Raw genomic sequence first — 16,820 nt, 5'->3', positions numbered from 1 at the left:
CATTTTTATACAAAAATAATATAAAATGAAATATTAATTGACTAAATACAAATTTTATGTATTCCACAAGTGCAATTAAATATTCAATAGACAAATTATTTACCCAAATAGATATTTTTGGCCTGATAAAAATTTGACGACACTTAGTACATTTGGTAAGAGATGTTGGATTCGATGCACTTGCTTAAAATATTGCTCTAAAAAGTGATCAAAATCGTGAATCCAAAACGAATAATTATTATTTTTCGATTCTATGCGTAGAAGCAGAAGCAATACAAAAAAATTGCGACTCATTTATTTCATAAATTGCGAAAAATAGCGATTTCAATGTAAGTGGCGAGAAGTGGGGCACTACTGGCGAGAACTGGTGATTCCACCCTAGGCTATTAAAAATCGTTTACAATTAAAAGTTTATTGAACCTTAAAAAACGGAGAGTTAATTCGAATTAATCTGTAATATTGTATATATATTCGATGTTATAATACTTTAAATAGACTTGTATTTTTTATATTCTTGATAACGTTTTATGAAATTTTAAAAATACTTTTTATTTTCTATTACAAAACTGATCATAATAAATTAACCGATAATAAAAAAGCGTTTGTAAAACTTTATTATTAAAGCTTGGAAAAGTCAGGCCTTGTAAGTTTTTTGAAGTTTTCAAAATAAAAATTTGCGATGTTGTCAAACTTTGAAAAATACAACTTTAAAATATAAAATTAGGACTTGTTCAACTTGTACACACTTAAAAAGTCCAATTTTATTCGTTAAACGTAAATTTGTTCCTTGAACGTTTACGAGGATTCTTAAAAGTTGTTGAAGTTTTATGATCAATTCAAACATAAAGAGCTGAAAAGATAATAACCTTTAATGAATTTGCATTGAATTAAGTAGAATACGTAACAATTATCGCTTAAGCAAACCGGCCAATTTTACTAATAAAACTGTTTCAAATTTACGTTCCTGAAATGTCTGAAAGAGACAATATAGGGGAAACTGGGGCACCACCAAGCACGGGGTAGCACCAAACAGTGCAATTTTTTAATCGAATATTCGACTTCAGAGACCAAGACTTATAGAAATTTATAAACTTAGGGATACTTCTCCACTGAAGAAATGGTCGAGATAGTCCAAGTAGTTTAGAAATAAAAATTAGTGTACAGTGCTACCCCGTGTTTGGTGGTGCCCCAGATTCCCCTAAACAAAAAGTGTTCAATCTACACCGCCGCTATGTGAAATTGCACTTAATTAATTTTCCTTTTTTAATAAAATATTACACATGAAAAATTTTATTAACAACATTTTTGTCTAAAAAAAAGAGCTGTTATTTCTCTATATCAAAGTCTTAAGTTTGAGTTCTAATACATTTAATATACAAATTGTTTTTTTGTTACATTTTTTTTATTCCGAAGAATTCTTTGGAACTCTATGAATAGTAGCTCTTGTATTCTCTAAAATTATTTATTCCTAATGAATTAAAAAAAAATAAAATAAAACCATTACTTTGGGTAGGGTCTCGGTCAAAATCCCGAACGCCAAAATCCTGAAAGTCAAAATCCCGAACACCAAAATCCCGAATGCCAAAATCCCGAATGAGCCAAAATCCCGAAAGCCAAAATCCCGAATTCTTAAAAGTGTCATAGTTACTCCCACGATTGTACTCGCGCTTGCTGGAGGCAAAGGAAAATCTTCTGTGACTTGGGAAATTATTCTACACATTTTCCTCCATATAATTTCATCCCTTTCAGGATTTTGAAAATTCGGGATTTTGGCTTTTGGGATTTTGGCCTTTTCGGGATTTTGGGGTTCGAGATTTTGGCTTTAGGGATTTTGGCTGCCACCGCTTTGTGTAACATTCCATCTTGGTTTTCATAATTCCTTGTCCTTCCGAAACTGTTCTGAGCACAGATAAAACATACCTATAACCGGAAAAATTACCATTTTGAATTACAGAATGTCAAAGATCAATCTAGGAAGGTTTATTTTTCAACTCATTTAGTTAAATTTGGATTTTTTAGAAATATATTGAAATTTGGAACCGGGCTGTATTGGTTTTTATCGGTAATGGATCGATTGAGTACGGATAATTGAATCATTATCTTCGGAAATTACTTTTTTACTTGACTTTAAGATTGTTCCCGAGATAAAAGGCAAACCGTAAGAGATATCGACTTCCGGCCTTCAATGACCCCTCCATAAGTGGACATTATCTCGAACGGTCTTTTTACTTTTTTCCTCTCACCTCCTTCATTCCCTCCAAAACTCTGTTTTTTTTTTGGTTTATTTCAAAAAACGGCACTATAGATCTTTTTCATTTTCGGATATGTTTCACAGATACCCTAGGCAATCGTTTCGTCCAAACATGCCTATGACCCCTGAGACCGGAATATTCGCCTTTTTGAATTATGAAGGTTTTGGAAAGGTCTTGAAATTTCTTATCGGGCTATGTCAATCTGAATTGTAAATGAATTCAATCCAACAATACACTGAAAAACATGCAAAACTATGATTTACGAATAGCTCTATTTCGTGAGTTCGAGCATTCGGCAAAGCTGGGACGTTTTGCCATCTCTTTTTTTCTATATTTCTTTAAATTTAAATTATTGAATTAATTTTTTTCAGTAGTGACTTGAGATTAGCTATTAAAATATTTTGCCATAGGTGAAATATATTAAAGGTATATGGAGAAAATGAAGTGTTCGAAACCCGAGTGCGTGCGAAACCTGCAAAGGCTTTCCCTATTAAGTCAAATATCCATTTAACCATGGGATTATTGATCTCTCAAAATTCTTCTTTAATGATTCTACAAATCTATCAAATATCTCTTTTTGGAATGTGCCTTCGAAAGGGGGTTCACGCCCTAATTCAATCTTCGAAAAATATTTAAGATTAACAAAAGTGATTTGGTTTTAGTGCGGTAGCCCAGCTCCTGTGCAAGGGCAAAAAGTCACAAAGACTTTCGCCTGAGTTATTTGGATGGAATGCTCACAAAAAGGACTTTTCCTTCCAGGGCGCACTATTTATGTCAGAGAAATGGGGTGTAATACCCACAGTGGGTGGTTTTGTATGTGAGAAAACAAATTAGCCCACCGTAGATGGTATTCATTTACTTTGACAGTCATAATTTACAGGGTGCTGTGAATAAAATGTTAAAGTTACCCTTTGTCTGGGCTGCAAGACATGCAATCAAAATACCTTTCACGCTCTCTTCAGAATGAATTTCCGTACCATTTCCATTTCAATCCATTTTGCAAGAGAGGCCCTTCAAATGGAAAGAGATATGTGTAAGAAATCTAATGAAGTCTTATATGGAATTCCTCTGAGAAGACTGGTCTTTCTATACATAGCATATAGGCTACATTTTTCTTAACACAGTTTCATCACGCGTAAATTCCAATCGTTGAACCAAGTCAAGTGAGTGAAAAATGCCTCACATGATGGAAATTTGTATCCAGAGGGTGTTCCCATCACTTCTGGGGGCGTGAGGGGTTGGATGTTTTTTTTTGTGTGGAAAAAGAATCTCAACGGAGTAGAGCACAAAAAAAATGCCGGTAATTCGAATCGATTTATCCGCAGTGCATTTGATACATTTTTCCAACCCCAAACACGATAATCCCCCGTGTAGTCCGAATTTGAGAAAATACCGTCATTTTTCACGATTTTCTCAGCACTACACCCTCCCCCCTTAACCAACCCAACCCCCAAATCTATCGGCCTCTCACTGTGCTTTCTCATATGCTCCCCTATGGGGTTTGCTTCTATTGTGCAATATCTATAACACTCCAAATGCTTGAGGACATCTATTGCAATTCTCTCAGGTGCTTTCATTTCTCCTGGCACTGCGAAATTCTTTGGAAAATGTTCCTTGTATATGTTTGCTCAACTGCATTAGATCACAAGCTTTTCTTCCCAACCATTTCACATCAATTTATTGCATAAATCATGCTGTTGTCTCGAAAAAAGGATCAACCAATTGAGGATACAGAGTTATTTCTATTTGTGTTCATCTTTGATTGTTCTCCCCCATCAAACGTTTATCATTTCTCAAAATCCTTTTTTTATTTCTGCAACAAGGTGAATTCGTTTCAATTGGCTTTTTCTTTTACCCTTCTCAACAGATTATATCAATTGTTGCGATATCTATATCTCTTTATAGGGTCAAGTAATCCCATGCTGCAAATATTTCTTTATTTCTTTCAAGAGATTAAAAACTAGAGGAATGTAGGCATGATTCGCACACAATGAACCTTCAAACAATTTCTAATCCCGTCTGATGAGGTTAACCCTTTTACGACGAGACAGTTTTCGCTGACCGAAAATCAACAAAAAAAAATGAAACCGATAAACGAAATCAGTAAAAGGTCTTACATCTAACCTTAGAAAATCTAATAGTCTGATGCGGTGTATTTTTTATCTCTATGAGCGATAGGGGCAGAAATAGCCCGAAAATTTAAGTAATTTTTTTGACAATACTAATGAATGATACTTTTTACACTAACGAAAAATATTATGTTTGAGTATTGTAGTTTCTTTTTCTAAAACAGGTTTTGCTTAAAAAAAATTGGAAGTATAAAAATAATTAAAATCAATTTTCACACTATGACAATTTAAAAATTCGTGATATTTTAGCTTAAATTTTTATTATATAGCAAATAGCTGGAGACTTACAAAAAATATCCTAGATTCCTTCAACCTTCTACTTTGCAATTACGTACAAACATTAGAAAAAAATAACTTTCGGTAGTCAGGAAAAAAATAATTTTCTTTATGGGACACCGATGTTCCAATCATCTTTAAAGGATTAATAATTATCTATCTTATGACTTAGAAATGACGAACCAGTTCTTTGAAACCAAATATAAATTTCGCATCTTTTAATGGTTCACTGTGTGCGAACCATTGCCTACATTCCCCTAATAAGTTTTTCAGTACTTATTCCACCATGAGACATTGGTATTTAATATGGATTCTCACGAAATTGATTTAGCAGAGTTTTTTCTCTGATATTGAACTGGCACGATGGATATTGTATGAGGACACCTCCGGTAATCGCCAATGGAAATTTTGTTTCACCTCATGAAGAACAATAAATTTTCCATATTGTCCAAAGCTTTAGATCTGGATGTGATGAGGATCTTCTTCAGAGCGGCCGACCGTACCATGTTCTTTTATTGTTTTATTGAAATTCGTTGCATTATTTGGAAATTTGTGGGATTATTACCAGCGAACCAGAACTCCGAACAACATAGAAAATTTGTTTTTCTTTTTGAGGTGAATCAAAAGATCCATTAGCGGACAACAAAGGGGTTCTCATACATTATCATAATTTTGCTTCTGCGCCCGTAATTTATGCAAAACGATTCCTGCTAATTTTTGACACATAAATCATTATATAGAGTATTTTTCTAATTGAATTTTAAGTTTTTAAATGAGAAAATTAAAGGTTTTTGATTAGTCGACAGATTTCTAGGACAACAAAATGTTGCAAAATGGACATTATAGACGTTATAGTTTCGTATACGGCAGACAAAGCTTATAAATTTTTGATATCTTTCCTACTACCCAATTGTATTGAAATATTGAATCCCGTAGATGTGGGTAGACTGCCTCCCTGATACTACCATAGTCGATCGATAAAGATAGGCCTTTTAAGTGCTATAGGGTGGAGTGTACACTTATGGATGTTATACACTTATGGACAGCGTGCAAAAATCTTAAGTTCTTACGTAAAACAGATTTCGAAAAGTTATAAGATTATTAATTTATGATGTAATTAACAATTCTTTTGACTTTTAAAAATCTGTTTAATGTTTAATATTTAAGATTTTTGTGTTGTCCATAAGTGTGTATAACATCCATAAGTGTAGACTCCACCCTACTTAGGGAAAAGCTTAAGAACACGAGAAAAGTTTTAGCTGAATGGTTTAGGATTAATAAGGGTAACGAAATTAATCACCATTTCATGGGTTAATTTCATTACTCTTATTAATTCTAAACCTTTCAGATTTTAGCTCCAAAAATTTTATTGATATTTCTGTATAAATTTATTTTAATACTCTTGATTACCCACACTAATTTTCAGTTGTAAAAAGCATATTTTTTGTCAATATATAGTTTAAAATTATCAGTAAAAAAATTAAAGTGGTACAGAACTTCTTAATTTTTCCTTTCCCAATAATATTTCCCTACTTACCAATTTAGATCTTTATACTGACAATTTTAAGCAAAATACTACTGAATCTGTTACAGACTTTTGTACTAGATGAAAGAAGCAAGTATTATAGTAAAAGTTACCATAGGGGATGGCACTAAGGGGTGCCTTAACCATATTTTATCACGGTTCTTTTTCCCTTAAATTTTGAAGTTTGTTAAATGGACTTTTCCTATCTCCAAATTTAGACACCTTTTTCAGGTACGTTTTTAGCTCAGAGTTTGTTAATAAAATTAAACTACATGTACTACGTCAGCTGAATTTTAGAAACCTCACTCTCCTCCAATAAGACTCTAAATCTAAACAAAAAACAAAAAAGATATAAAATTGAGACAGAAAAGATAAATCAGATATTTATACAAGAAAAAGTATCCTTTTTCCATCCGGATTCCTCGAATAGTTTCAAAAATCGATACAGGGTGTCAAGCTTCGTGTTCAACCAAGAGACACCACAAGAACCTTCATAAGAACCCCGATGTGCCTCAAATTAGACTCAAGTCGCCAGAAAATCTTCTTGTGCAAAAGTTTGTCTCCTTGGGAAACATATGAAGAGGGGTTCAATAGAGAGATATATCGAGAGAAAAAAAAACCTTTAGAGAAAAAATAAGCAAAAAGATTTGTCGCTATTTGTGGAACGATTATAATGATTAGGGATGAAATACTTGGGGTGACACTTTTCTCCAAGAATGAGCTGAAAGGGGAGTTTGTGTGCAGGATATACATAATAATTTATCCCTTTTTGCCTATGTCATATTTTTCGCATTTTGTATATGTATAAAATATTATATTTCAGGCTGTATATTGGGATTTATATTGCCTCAGAGTTCGAATTTGCTGTCATAAGCGCATGCATCCCTCCGCACAGTAAATCCCCCCATTAAATGTTTCGCAACTCAACAACTAATTCCATGAGCCGCTCAACAGCGAACACTGCACGAATCGCAAATAAAACATTATTTCAAATACTTAACATCATTTTTATTTTCCCATTTTCTCCATTCTCTTTAATTTATTTGTAATAAATTTCATATAGATATGTCATAATTGGAAGATGTGCCAATTGAACTGTTGATATCAAATAGAAATCGAAGTTGTAGAAATGTGTGGAGGACATCCAGGGCTGTGACAAGATTAGAACTCTAAGGAGACGAATTGTATGTAGTCAAATGATACTCAAATGGGACAAAGAGATCCAACTGTATTAAGAATCTTAGCGAATGCTTTACCGCTTGTGACCGGTTTATGTAACGGTAATGCACCTGAATTACACAGGATATTAGAAAATTATAAATAGTAATTTAAAAAATAAAATAAATTCAAATTCGAATTACTAAGAACTAAAACATTTCAATTTTGGTCAATTAATAAAGCAAAATCGTACAGTAATTGCATTTTGTGCGAAGCTAATATATAAAGATAGTTGAGAACGTTTTAAACTTCCGTTTGGAAGGAATAATTCACTATTTTTATTTAATAAAAATATAATTATTACAATTTCGATTTTACAAGTAAAGTCTGTTTTTAGAACGGGAAAGTTCCCATGCTTTGAACGGTCCCAAGCTTCATAATCACTAAATTTTTCTTATGTTTTTGAATAAATGTGACTCCGCAATATATTTAAAAAAAAACAAGACACTTTCCCTTCTTTTTAAAATATGGGTGAGATGAGTCACATTTATTGAAAAACATAGGAAAATTTAGTTAAAGCCATGGGCACTTTCCCCTACATAAATATACCAATTTACTGCCTAATCTGCCATAGTTATCTCAGAATCGAACATAAAAATTCGGCTCTGGCGCTACAGCGGTTTCAGAGATTAGCCTGTATTGCAATTGCAACCACATGACCCATCCGAATAACTCCTACAACTGCGCTGGAAGTCTTTTTAAGCTTGCCTCCGCTTCCGCTGTAAAGGCTGAGGCGGGTAAGGCAGCACTAAGACTGCGTTCAGCAGGAACGTGGAAGGTCGGGTGTTACCCAGTGAGACATGTTAGAATCATGGATACGATGGATATATTGGTAAGAAGGCACCCTAACCTTGAGGGATGATTTAAACCTTGAGGAAAGACTGTCTCAAACGATTCTGAAAGCTATACTACCCGTCAAATCATTGCTCTACCTGCCGATTTTACTCTGAGGTTTTTTGAATTTTAACGGTATATTCTAGTACATTCAGAGAAAATCTGCAGATTCTCGGCAGAATTTCTCCCTAGAAAATCTGCATAACCTCCATTACTTCACAAAAATATTGTTGATTTATGAAGAAACTGTAGAAGTTATAAAGAAAATTGTATGCTCTGCTTAACAAGCATTACCGAGTACACATTTTCGATAAGTAAAAAAACTGCGTGCAAAAATACTAATTTCTTAAAAACCGCCAATCGAATGATACAAAAACACGAAATTTTGGTCGACAATCTGTTTAAAGTTTTCACTTCACTATTCTCTACTTAGAACACGGCATCGCATAATTCTTTATTTTATATAAACACTGTGAAATCACCAAGAGAATCACTCTATTGATTTTTGCAAACTTCAGTGAAAAATTTTCCATCTTTTCTGACACAGCTGTCTGGAAAGTCTGGAATGTAGAAAAAATCTACAGAATATCTACAGAAATTCGTTTAGAGATTCGTCAGAAAATCTGCCGAAATATTCTGACGAATTTTGTCCCAAGCCCAAATAAAATTCGTAAGAATATCTACAGAATTTATCTGCAGATATTCTGTAGAGGTGTAGATTTTCTCTACAGAAATCTTAAAGATATCTGCAGATATTATTTGACGGGTACACAGGAGAGGTAACCCCATACCAAAAGAAAGTGGAATAAAGAATCACAAGGAAAAATTCCTCGGAATTTTCCAGTATTTCTCCTTGGTAAATTCCATCGTAATTCTCCATGGTATACTACCTAGGAAATTCCCATGGACTTATAGTGGATTTTTTGTGTGGAACATTTCCCAGGAAATTCACGTGGAATGAATATGGATTTTTCCACCAAAGAAAATGGGGAACAAATGAAGCTGTCACATGTATCTCATATTTTCATTTCCCTATATTAAAAGAAATAGTAAATTTCACGAGGATTTTGATATGTTTTATTAGATCAGCGATAACGAATTTACACTTTAGATTAGAAAAAACTATCGTACAAAAAAATTATTTTCCTAAATAAAAACATTCCATGAAACAAGAACACGTATATTTTAGGTCCGCAGTTTGTTTAATATTATCACTTCACTATTATATACACAAAACGCAGCATCGCATAAGTAATAAATATTATAGGTAACATAGAAATCACTAAGATCTTTGCATAAAATTTGCAAGCAAAATAATTAATCTATTTCGTAGCGCCACAAACATTTTCTAGCGGTAAAGCGAAGAAACAAACATGTGGAATTTTCTTAGAAAACTGTATGGAAATATAGTGGAATTTTTCGTGGAATTATTCCTTGGATTTTCCCCAGGAAATAAGCAGGAATTTTCCTACAAAAAAGGGGCATGTTGCGGTAAAATCCATAGAAAATCCATGGGAAAACTTCTGGAATATTCCATGGAAAATTTCAGTTGAATCCATGGACATTTCACGTGTAATTTTGCATATAAACATTCCATGGACTTTCACTAGAGAGTGACGCTAGATTTCCATGGAATGTTGTTCAAATTTTCGATGGCCTCTGCTTGGAAAAATTCCATGGAAGAATTTGCGGAAATTTTGCGTCCAAATTCCATGGAATGAGCGGAATTTTAAGCAAAATTTCCAATGGAATTTGCGCGAAAGTTTGCTATGGCGGAGTGGAGAATCCGGGAAAAGGACATCAAATAACCTGATACAATGGCACTTTATATCAACGGCTCACGAGTAGAGGACTCCACTGTGGCCGGGTATCACTGCCGGAGCTCAGATTTGACGAGTCTGTGCCACTCGACCGGTATACTACTGTATTCCAGGCTGAGGTCACAGCAATCCTAATTATGGTTCGTAGCCTGACTGAGTCTAACGTTTCTGGCATCTAAATAAACATATTCTCTGACAACAGAGCTGCTTTACTTTCCATATCAGGAAATAACTCCCGCTCTTTGCTAGTACTCGAGTGCCGTAAAATGTTAGAAGCGGTGTCGCTTATCTGTGAGATCGGTCTACATTGGGTGCCCGTGCACTGTGGTATTGCGGGTAATGAAGAGACCGATCGCCTCGCGGTAGTAGGAGCGAAGACCGATTTCATTGGTTCCGAACCTGCTGTGGAAGTGTCCCCTCAAATAAAGAAAATCATCATTAAGGAGGACTTACTTGCGCAACACCAAGCAGTCAGGACAGCTACAGGCAATCGTCGCGTCCCCAGACTGCTCATGTCATTTGTGGGCAGGAAAAGAACAGAGTACCTGGTGAGCAGTAACTGCTGTAAAGCGCGGCAGTTTGCTGATATTCTTACCGGACACTGTTTAAACCAGAGATGAGCAAGAACCGTTTGAAACCGAACAAACGTCAAATGTGAATTATACGTCAGTGGTCATAATGCTCCCTGAACAAACTCATTTTGACGTTTTTCGGTTTCAAACGGTTCTTGCTGACCCTTGATTTAAACAAACACCTCAACAGATTTGGTGTTGAGTGTAGTACAACCTGTAGAAATTATAACAACGCTGAGGAAACGGTCCTACATTATGTATATGACTGATCAAAGGTTTTTTTTTAATAAAATGTATTCTTTATTTCAATTAATGCACTTCACTTGCTACCCCCAGTAAATTCAATATAACTTGTAGATATTCTTGCAATTAAGTTTGTTGAGGGGAAAATGCACATGAAATGAAATTACAATTTCCTCAAGTGTATTGTTTGTCTTTTGGGGTGGAAGTTAGTGGATTTGTCAAGGAAAAACCACAGAAGAAAACACTCAAGTTTTCCATTTGGAATGGTGGATGACAGTGGAGAGATTTAATGTATTAAATCGGTCAATTTCACCATCAAGAGTGCAAGAAAAAAGAACTACAACAAATCACGTAATCAAGACTCACCATCACTCTATTTTCTATTACACCTCCACAAAATCCCATCCCCCTTGTGCATTTTCTCCATTTTCGGGGTGTGAAAAAAAGGGATTACCCATTCCCATTCTTGACAATATATTTCTCTCATTCTGGAAAATTGAAATTAAAGTGTGTCTCCCCATTGTTCCCCAAGATACAGGCACATCATCCTTTCCAGGGAAAATCTACTCCACCAACAAAACACATTATGTGCTCGCGGGAAAAAGGGGAAAATGTTTAGTGTGAGATTTGATTTATAATTTGAATAATTCACCCAAGAAACAGCCACACAAAACTGAGATAAGAAATTATTTTAATTTCTTTTCAAAACTCTCCAGCAACGCATTTTGTAGTCCGTAAGAAAATTTCAACGCGCTTTATTTTTTCATCCTCTCATTATTGTGGGTTTTAATTGAAAAAGTTTTATTGGTATTTCCTTGCTCAGCAAACGACTAAGCTGGAAGATTTATTCAAAAATAACATTTATTCCATATCAACAATTGTGAAGATTATTCCCATTTGGGTCCTGTCCGAGACGAATTCACCAGAGATAAAATGAATTAAATGACATTGTCATGAGCTTGAGGAATTTGAGTGGAAATAAATTCAGATAAAATAAATTTCCATTGAGAAAAAGGATTAAAAGAAAAAAACTCATAATATCTGCGATATAATCAATTGCAAAATTAATTCGCAGAGTATTCCAACATGGCATTGTGTTAGGATTAATAGTTTGCATTGGTTAGTCGTCATTTCGCAAAAGAATCAGTGCGTGAATTATCACAAATTTATTTTGAATACACAGTAAAATAATTCAAAATGAATTATGAAGTAGAGAAATAAGACTAGATAAGGTTATGGTAGCTGTGGTTCCTTACAGTCAATCCCGGAAAGCTTTTCGGAAAACGATTTCATATTTAGAAAGAATCTCAGATACAATAAGTTTGTCTAGCCTTTCAATGGTTTATTTTTCTTAATAAAAATTTCCTTTATGAATAGAAAGTCAATGAGAAAAATCTCAGATAAGCTCATGGAAGCTGAAACTATTTATAGGCGATATCAAAATGCGTGTAAATCGAAGTGCGTGAAAATTCGAATTGATTTCAAATTTGGGGGTAGAAAAACTGGATAAAAAATAGGCTAAAACATTTAATTTTAAATAATAAGAATTGTGTTTTGCTTGCACTAAGGCGCTTATATACATATTCATAGACATCAATAGGCAGCATACAAAATTAGAACAGGTTCTACACTAGCAATTCTTCACCAAAATATTGGGGTCTTACCATTAGGATAGCTGGAAAAAAAATTGGCTAAAATATTTAATTTTAAATATTAAGAATTGTGTTTCTTTTTGTTTTTACTGAGGCGCTTATGTAAGAATTCATGAACATAACCAATCAACATAGATAATTACAGTAGAGTCTCTCAAATCTGAATCTCTCAAATTCGAACGCCGTTTGGATTCAAAATGTCAATTGTCAGGTTATGTTAGAAGGTCCGTATTGTAGGTGAATGAAAATCATATTTATGTGCTTCTTCCTGAATGTTTACATACATTATAGTCGTGTAAAATGAAAAGGAAGTATGTAACTTGCGAGAAAGTACGAGAATTTGATTCAAAGTACAATATAATCTCACACAAATTTCGTTAGTTTTGAAAAAATCGTTCGAATTTGAGAGGTGAGAAATGTCAAAAATACCCCCCGAGCGTTCGAATTTAGAAGACTCTACTGTAGAACCGGTCATACGCTAGCAATATTCATCAAAATATGGGAGTCTTACAATTAGGATAGCTGGATAAAAATTGGCTAAAATATTTAATATTAAATATTTAGAATTGTGTTTTTTTTTTTGTTTGCACTGAGGCGTTTATGCACGGATTCATGAACATAAGCAGTCATTATAGATAATTAGTACCGGTCATACACTGGTGATATTCATCAAAATATGGGGGTCTTACCATTAGATAAGCTGGATAAAAAATGGCTAAAATATGTAATTTTAAATATTAAGAATTGTATTTTGTGTGCACTAAGGCGTTTATGTACGGATTCATGAACATAAGCAGTCACTATAGATAATTAGTACCGGTCATACGCTAAAAATCTCCATCAAAATCTTGGGGTCTTACCATTAGATAAGTTAGATAAAAATTGGCTAAAATATTTAATTTTAAATATTAAGAATTGTGTTATTTTTTTGTTTGCACTGAGGCGTTTATGTACGGATTCATTAACATAAGCAGTCACTATAGATAATTAGGACCGGTCATACGCTAACAATTTTCATCAAAATATGGGGGTCTTACCATTAGATAAGCAGTATAAAAAATTGGCTAAAATATTTAATTTTAAATATTAAGAATTGTGTTTTTTTTGTTTGCACTAAGGTGCTTATGCACGGATTCATGAACATAAGCAGTCATTATAGATAATTAGAATTGGTCATACGCTAGTAATATTCATCAAAATATGGGGGTCTTACCATTAGAATAGCTGGATAAAAAATGGCTAAAATATTTAATTTTAAATATTAAGAATTGTATTTTGTGTGCACTAAGGCGTTTATGTACGGATTCATGAACATAAGCAGTCACTATAGATAATTAGTACCGGTCATACGCTAAAAATCTCCATCAAAATCTTGGGGTCTTACCATTAGATAAGTTAGATAAAAATTGGCTAAAATATTTAATTTTAAATATTAAGAATTGTGTTTTTTTTTTGTTTGCACTGAGGCGTTTATGTACGGATTCATTAACATAAGCAGTCACTATAGATAATTAGAAACGGTCATACGCTAACAATTTTCATCAAAATATGGGGGTCTTACCATTAGATAAGCAGTATAAAAAATTGGCTAAAATATTTAATTTTAAATATTAAGAATTGTGTTTTTTTTTTGTTTGCACTGAGGCGCTTATGCACTGATTCATGAACATAAGCAGTCATTATAGATAATTAGAAACGGTCATACGCTAACAATTTTCATCAAAATATTGGGGTCTTACCATTAGATAAGTTAGATAAAAATTGGCTAAAATATTTAATTTTAAATATTAAGAATTGTGTTTTTTTTGTTTGCACTGAGGCGCTTATGCACGGATTCATGAACATAAGCAGTCATTATAGATAATTAGTACCGGTCATACGCTAGTAATATTCATCAAAATATGGGGGTCTTACCATTAGATAAGCAGTATATAAAATTGGCTAAAATATTTAATTTTAAATATTAAGAATTGTGTTTTTTTTGCTTGCACTGAGGCGCTTATGCACGGATTCATGAACATAAGCAGTCATTATAGATAATTAGAAACGGTCATACGCTAACAATTTTCATCAAAATATTGGGGTCTTACCATAAGATAAGTTAGATAAAAATTGGCTAAAATATTTAATTTTAAACATTAAGAATTGTGTTTTTTTTTTGTTTGCACTGAGGCGCTTATGCACTGATTCATGAACATAAGCAGTCATTATAGATAATTAGAAACGGTCATACGCTAACAATTTTCATCAAAATATTGGGGTCTTACCATTAGATAAGTTAGATAAAAATTGGCTAAAATATTTAATTTTAAACATTAAGAATTGTGTTTTTTTTTGTTTGCACTGAGGCGCTTATGCACGGATTCATGAACATAAGCAGTCATTATAGATAATTAGTACCGGTCATACGCTAGTAATATTCATCAAAATATGGGGGTCTTACCATTAGAATAGCTGGATAAAAATTGGCTAAAATATTTAATTTTAAATATTAATAGTTGTGTTTTTTGGTTACGTAAGGCGCTTATGTACGGATTCATGAACATAAGCAGTTACTATAGATAATTAGAATGGGTCATACGCTAGCGATCTTCATCAAAATATGGGAGTCTTACCATTAGATAAGCTGGATAAAAATTGGCTAAAATATTGAATTTTAAATGTTAAGAATTGTGTTTTTTTGTTACGTAAGGCGCTTATGCACGGATTCATGAACATAAGCAATCGCTATAGAAAATTAGAACGGGTCATACGCTAGCAATATTCATTAAAATGTGGGGGTCGCACCATTAGATAAGCTGGACAAAAATTGGCTAAAATATTTAATTTTAAATAATGAGAATTGTGTTTTTTTTTGTTTGCACTAAGGCGCTTATGCACGGATTCATGAACATAAGCAGTCATTATAGATAACACGGTGCGACAAAATTTACCTTTTTGTGGGTGTCTTTGACGAGAGTGCCAAAACTTGTTAGAGGGTCATTTAAGGACCTCAAATCTGCAATCCGTTTGTCCGGGTCACGTCTGGATTTTTTTGAATATGCACTTTTAGTTTTTTGCTGTTTTCTAAAATTCAAAAATTTATATCTCCAGTCCTATTTATCCGGTGATAGTCACATAAAGCTAAACTGACGCGTAATTTCATCCTCTATAACTCTTGTGAACATATCAAGCATATACTATGAAAATGAAGTATATTTTTTAAAGATTTTTTGAAAAAGGACACCCAAAATTGTGCATTTTTCTGTGTTTTTTCCATCTTATAATAATTCTCCCACTTAGATAGAACATTTTATATACCAACTACTATGCCAAAAAGTGTGTGAATTTAATATTCTTTCATATCTTTTTAGTTTGAATTTTCTATCTTAATTTGTTTATTCACAATAATTTATTGAAAATAAAGTACATTAAAATCTCTTATTATATATAATTATTTGGTATCTTTGTCTAACCTACTGAAGAGCATTTTCTTTTGCACTCTCACTTACACATTTCATATAAAAAGAGGTGAAATGAAAGAAAAGAGACGTATATAAAAATAGAGAGAGGAGAATAGTTGTTATGAGTGCCAAACAACTATTCTTCTCTCTCTATTTCTATATACGTCTCTTTTCTTTCATTTCACTTCTTTTTATATGAAATGTGTAAGTGAGAGTGCAAAAGAGGATGCTCTTCTGTAGGTTAGACAAAGATACCAAATAATTATATATAATAAGAGATTTTATTGCACTTTATTTTCAATAAATTATTATGAATAAACGAATTAAGATAGAAAATTCAAAGTAAAAAGACATGAAAGAATATTAAATTTACTCACTTTTAGGCATAGTAGTTGGTATATAAAATGTTCTATCTAAGTAGGAGAATTATTATAAGATGGAAAAAACACAGAAAAATGCACAATTTTGGGTGTCCTTTTTCAAAAAATCTTTAAAAAATATACTTCATTTTCATAGTATATGCTTGATATGTTCACAAGAGTTATAGAGGATGAAATTACGCGTCAGTTTAGCTTTATGTGACTATCACCGGATAATTAGAACCGGAAATATGAATTTTTGAATTTTATAAAACATCAAAAAACTAAATATGCTTTTTCAAAAAAATCTAGAGGTGACCCGGACAAACGGATTACAGATTTGAGGTCCTTAAATGACCCTCTAACAAGTTTTGGCACTCTCGTCAAAGACACCCACAACGTGTCGCACAGTGAATTAGTACCGGTCATACGCTAGCAATCTTCATCAAAATATTGGGGTCTTACCATTAGGATAGCTGGATAAAAATTGGCTAAAA

This window comes from Phlebotomus papatasi, chromosome 3, assembly GCF_024763615.1.
Source record: "Phlebotomus papatasi isolate M1 chromosome 3, Ppap_2.1, whole genome shotgun sequence".
In the NCBI taxonomy this organism is placed as follows: Eukaryota; Metazoa; Arthropoda; class Insecta; order Diptera; family Psychodidae; genus Phlebotomus; species Phlebotomus papatasi.
Note: the sequence above shows the minus strand (reverse complement) of the source record.